At 39.2% G+C, this 6319-nt stretch overlaps 1 long non-coding RNA gene across 1 annotated transcript; it reads left to right on the plus strand.

Annotated features, from left to right (window-relative positions):
• The first annotated feature begins 2965 nt into the window (after positions 1-2965).
• LOC121677315 lies at positions 2966-5016 on the plus strand. The gene is made up of 3 exons (XR_006020890.1): positions 2966-3039; positions 3532-3638; positions 4470-5016. It is a non-coding gene; the product is annotated as an uncharacterized LOC121677315 (long non-coding RNA).
• The last annotated feature ends 1303 nt before the right edge of the window (positions 5017-6319 follow it).

The raw sequence follows: 6319 nt of genomic DNA on the forward strand, positions 1-6319 counted from the left end.
GCTCTCTGATTTTCAGATGATTCTGCTTGTGTTAAGTTGACAAAACATACACACACACGCACACACGCACACACGCTTGATCTCTTGTCAACCTGACACACAAACACATCACTGTTAAGCCATAAGCTTTCCATTTTTGTTTGTTTTCAAGATCTTGTGTTAATATTAACACATATTTCACAATATGAAACACATTATGACTTTAAAAGCCCCACAGTCTTTAAATTTATAATAGTTTAAAAGTTCAAAGTTTCTTTAAAATAATCAATGTCTCTTTAAAACTTCAAAGTCTCTCTAAAGTATCAAAAGTCTTATAACTGTGAGCTCCATTAAAATCAAAAATAAGTTACGCACTTTCTTATTTCATGAGGGAAAAACCAGGGCGTAGTCACAATGAAACCAAAACAAAACAAAACTCCAACATTATAAATTAAATCCTTGGGCTCAATGTCCTGTATCAGGGATTCACTCACAATCTTCTGGACTCTGACCAGATTCGGCAACTGCATCTCTTGGGCTCCATCATTCATAACCCATGTGATTTGTCTCATAGACTCAGGCTGGCTCCATTCTATAGTGCTGCTCAATGGTTGTTCCACAGTTCTCATATCTCCACTCTCCATGAATAAACAGCCTCTGCGGGGTTGTCTTCATGGACTCTGATCCTGCCACATGGTGCTTTGGCCATCTCTATGATCCCTTCAATCCTGGGTTTCACCGTAGTTGGTACTGCACTTTCAGTGGTCTCTCACAGGGCCAATCTCAGATGCTCTCCATGACCCCCCTCTATATCCTGCCGCTTTCATGCAGTCAAAACCAGTACCACCTGGGAGACTCACACACTGCCAGGTTCAGCTGCCAGCAGACATACTTGACCCACTCTGAACCGCAGCTTACATGTACTGACCCTGAGAAAACATTCCCAGAAGATTTTGCCTCAGTGATGCTGGCCTCTTAATTACAATGTCCCTGCAAAGCGAAGGTTTCATTTTTGTGATTCTGTCTCTTGTTAACCACATTGATTCTTCAGCCCCAGCTGATAAAAACCAGGTTCTTAAAAGTATCTAGTGGCCCTGATAGAGTTGTTAGGGACTCCCAAAACTTTCTTCTGAAACATCACAAGCCAGGCCCCTAACAACTGCATGGCTCTTAACTCTGTCTTCCCATTTCCCACAATAGCTCACAAAGCACTGGGCACTCAATGGCTTTTCCAGTCTAAAGTTACAAGCTCCTTCCACAATCCTCCAATACACCATAGTCCCACCTGTCATGCAGTCCCCGACAAACTTGATACCAGTTTCTATACTAGCTTGTTCTTTGTTCTCCCCATCACAAAGAGCAACACTCATACTTCACTAAGTGATATGACAATAAAATAGTATATGTGTCCCTGTCTATGCCGAATCCCAATTAACATTAATACCAAACCTGGCAGAGGACAATTAGAATCACAGTTGTTCTCATGATAAAAAGATAGCATTGGCAAATCCAGGCCAGCATAGACAAACATATCATATAACACAGTCCTGTTAGATTTATTTCAAGAACAGAAGGCTGGTTTACATCCTAAAGCAATCCTCATAACTCACCAACCCCATGAACACAATAAAGCAGAAAGCAGGATGTCAATCTCAATAGAAACTGGTAAAACATTTGATGAAAGACAGCCTCCATTCATTTTATATATATAAAAAACTAAACATAAAAGTGAATGTTCTCAATAAAAATGAATTTTGTGATCAAGTGAATTTATCTGACAAACACACATACAAAATGCCTTACAGCAAGAGCCATTAAGTGTCTTATGTTATTAAGCACTATATTATGAAGTTTCAAAGTATCTTCCCCCACGCTGTGACTGGAGGCAGAGACTGAATTAGTCTTTAGCAGCAGGCTACATACCAGGCTATGGTGAGCAGAAGAGAGTGAGTAGCCATTGGAGAAGGAAGGAACCTCAGCCCTCTCTTTTGTTTCTTGTTTGTTTGTATTTATGCATGAGAAACTCTTGATCCAGTGATAACATGTATTCCCAACAGAAACTGCTGGCCGCTCCCCTAGCCACCTCGGACATATTAGTCCCACCACCCAGGAGACAGAGAAGGGTGGATTTACTTATATGTGTTAAAGACCAGCCTAGTCTATAAAGCAAGTTCTGGGACAGCCTGTTACACAAAGAAACCCTGACTCAAAAGCAAACAAACAAACAGAAAACAACAACAAAACAGTTTTCTGGAGGCCTAACAGTCCAGCAAGACCAGGAAAGGAACAAGTACAGGAAAAGAAAAGGTGATTTGGATAATCGAATTGTCAGCATAAAAATTGCAAAAGAAACCAAGCCTGTTGGCACACACCTTTAACCCCAACACTTGGAAAGCAAAGGCAGGCAGATCAATGTGAGTTCAGGCCAGCCTGCTCAACATAGCAAGTTCTAGGCCAACCAGGGAAGTCTACTTCGTGAGAAAGCTGTTTCAAAAAACCAGCATGAACACACACATAAGGGAACACTTGTAACGGCGGTTGGAGAGGTCTCGGTGGCTAAGAGTGTGTGTTGCTCTCTCAGAGGGATTTGATTCCCAGCGCCCACCACCCACATAGGAACTCGCTACCGTATCTCCAGTTCCAGAGGATCTGACAGCCTCTTCTGGCCTCTCAGGGCGCCAGGCATGCATTTGAGGTTCACGGTCAAGCACACAGGCAAAACACTCATATACATAAAATAAAAATAAACAAATCTTTAAAAAATTAACAAAATTAAATCTTTAAAGGTACCTAGAAATTATAAAAGATTGCTAGCTAAACATAACCATATCCACATGGAAAAATAAACTCTATTCCCAAATACCAGGAACACATAATCAGAAAATGAATTTTTTTTTTAAGAGAATGTGCTGTGGAACTCCTTCAGCCAATAGCCTTTAAGATACCAGCCTACTTTAGGCGTGGTCTCATGCAGATGAAAAAAAATGCGCTGGTCTCCTGGCTGCTGGATTCGGTTCCGGTTCCCAGCAAAGCAGAGGCCTGTGGATTGCTACCCTTTCTGTGAGATTATCCCCAGATAAATTAACCTTTGCTATACTCCATTCTGGGCTATTGTGGATTGCTCTGTACACCAACAAATTGGCGCCCACATGACCAGAGTCCACACCATTGCCGGGTCCTGCCAGACCCCCATCTGCAGCCTTCTCCTACCCCACGCAGCTGAACTACCCCTCTGGTCCACCGCGACTTGGCATTTTCCTACCACCCAGGCCCGCTTGTCTTGGTCCTGCCTGCTAAGCAGCTGACTTCCTGCCGCCTGGGCTCTTCTCTGCCTTTGGCCAAACCTGATCAGATGAGGCCTAGCCCTGACTCCGGGAGCAGGGGCGGCTCCAGCTCCGGTGAATGCCTGGCCCAAGCTTCTGCCAGCAACCTTGTGGCTTGCCACTGCCTGCAAGCTCTGGGTTCCATGATATTCTAACCAATAAAACCTCCATATGCGGATGTGCTGCTCTTAAGTAATTAACTAAATTTTTTAGTAATTCTAAATTTTAGGTAATTCTGGTACGGATCTAGGACCTGCCTTACTGCCACAACTGCAGCACCTGCTGGCCAACCAAGGTTATTACACCTACAACACTTTTCTGAAAATTATAACGGAGGTAAGTTAATTTGATTAATTAATAGATAAATTTGAAAATTGTAAACCAACCCCAAGATATTTGTAGAAAATAACACCATCCAGGAATTTAAAAACCTTTTTTATACTATGAATGGAATTCTACAAAAACTATATGAGCTACCTTGTACATATATTTTTGTGATCATGGCAGCCATTAGTGTTGTTCTTCATATTTTATTCTTAAAGAAACGGTTCGATAACAGAGTCAAGAATGAGAAATTTTTAGGAAAGATACAGTTTTTAGCTGAAAGGATTCATATTATTGAAAATAATAACCTTAATTTGACAGGTAAAATTCAATCCATGTCAATGGGTTATAAAACCTTTCAAAAGGGTACTGAGAAATTATCTGAAAGGATTCATACTGTTGAAATTGATAATCAAAATCTGTTTAAAAAGTTATGATAAGCTAGCAGCTAGAACATCCCTCCAAGAAGGCAATCTACACACCATCCAAATAATATCTAAGGATGAGAAAATAACATTAATGGAAAATTTTAAAACCTTGGAATCACATATGCAGAATGAGAACCAGAAACTAATTGATTTGATGAAGTCATTAGAAATATTCACAAGTCAAAAAAGAAAAATTAAGAGTTTCTGTCTTATCAGGCACCATCTGGTATGGGACAGAAAGAAAGATAAAATTTAGGGACTATTATACTATTATCAAAACTCTGCTTTCACAAAATTTTACTTCTCCCATACCTATTTTTATCTTTATGGTAACTATCATTGAATATATGTCTGTATGAATAATGTTTAATTTTTCCACAGTAAAAAATAAATTTTCCTGCAAAAATCTTTGAAGTTTGCAGGAAGAAGATGGAGCCCCACAACAATGATTCCACCTGGTCGATATGATGTCATTATGCTGATAGCACTTCTTTAAGATCGGTTTTGGGTTACAAACTGCTCAAGATGATTCCAATTTGGCTAGCTGAGATGATGCACCTTCTTACAACGTTCTGGCCAGAACTTCAGATAAGAACTCAGAAAAGCTCTACCAACTACTCTGGAACTATTTGTAATTATACAAAGCAGCAGTCTTGAAACTTAACTATCATTTTAGTTTTACAGGATCCCATAGAAATAACATCTCCTCCATGACAGCTGGAAGTAATTCTAGAAGACAACATCCCCTCTCCCAATAAAGTTTGTCCTCAAGGTTAGGGATATTTATTAGCGGTTGGTTAGAAGTAGTATGGGGTTGGAGGTGGAAATGAAGTAAGCTCGGGGATCTCTTTTGATTTTAACAAAAAGAGGGAAATTGGATGGGATGGGACAATAGGTAGATGAGATTATTACTTATGAGCCATTATTTATAGACAATTTACATTGGTATAGATTCTTGTATATTGATACAAATTCAAATTATATTTGCTATATTGAATATGTTCCTGTTTCTGTTTATAATATGTGTGCACCTATGTAGTTATTTTGTCATATTGCATGCATGCATGTTTCTACCTCTGCTTAATATATTTTATATATTGATTCAATTTTAGGATCATATTGCACTATACATTTCCACCTCTGATCAAGATACTTATATATTGTTTACATTTTGAAATCATTGTCCTCATTTGCTGCACATTTGTTTAAAGTTTTTTTTTATGAAGTCATAGTCTTTAAACTATATAGGTATTAAGAATTACAGGTCAATAGTCATCCATGTTTGTCTTACTTATAGTTAGACTAATCGGGTTCTTTAGATTCATAGAGATTGTATTCTGCATAGACAGGTAATCTTCAAACACTTAAAAGAACTGTAGAATATGGCATTTAAATAACTTAGGATTCTGTTGACATGAGACACGATTGCTCCTGGCAGCACTGACCTATTCCTGAGAAAACGTTGGGCACTGAAGACACTCAACTAGGAGCTTATTTTCTTCTTGGTAAAATTGGCCTTTGGGCAAAGAGCTGCCCCTGCCTTGACCACTGACAAAATGCATGGTGTCCGGACAGGACAAACAGAATACAAGCAAAAAGACTCCCAAACCTTGCCAAGACAGGGTAAGATGGTTTAAAAATTTCCTGCCTCTGAAAACGGTCTGTCAGTTACTCCAAGCATTAGGCAAAGTTGGTTGCCCCAACATTACAAATGAGAATTTAGGTGATTGCCCAGGTTTCTGCTTGTCTCTGTCATTTCTTGCATCTTTTGGAAGTTGCTTGATTGCACTTCCTATTTACTCAAGTAATATCATTTCCCTTCTTAGGTCTTTGTGGTAGAAGACTAGATAGTCATAGTTACTTTCCTCTCATGACTTGGCCAAGTCATTTTTAATATAAGACATAGACTCCTAGGATAGGATCGCTTTTGAAACATTTAGCATATTTTTTTTGCTTGATGTTGTTCATGTTGGTTGTAATTCTAATTTCTATACATGTTTTTGCCTCTTCTTTTCCCTGGACAATACTTTATTTTTTATTGTATATAGTTTTGTATTAGGCTTAGAATTCTCTTATTTAGACAAAAGGGGGAGGTGCTATGGGAACTCCTTTAGCCAATAGCCTTTAAGATACCAGCCGACTTTGGGCATGGACTCATGTACTATAAATGCAAATGAGAAGCATGCATGGGTCTCTTTGATGCTGGATTTGGTTCCAGTTTCCAGCACACACAGAAGACTGAAGATCACTACTCTTTCTGTGAGT

The sequence above is a fragment of the Arvicola amphibius genome, chromosome 9 (genome assembly GCF_903992535.2).
Source record: "Arvicola amphibius chromosome 9, mArvAmp1.2, whole genome shotgun sequence".
Lineage (NCBI taxonomy): Eukaryota > Metazoa > Chordata > Mammalia > Rodentia > Cricetidae > Arvicola > Arvicola amphibius.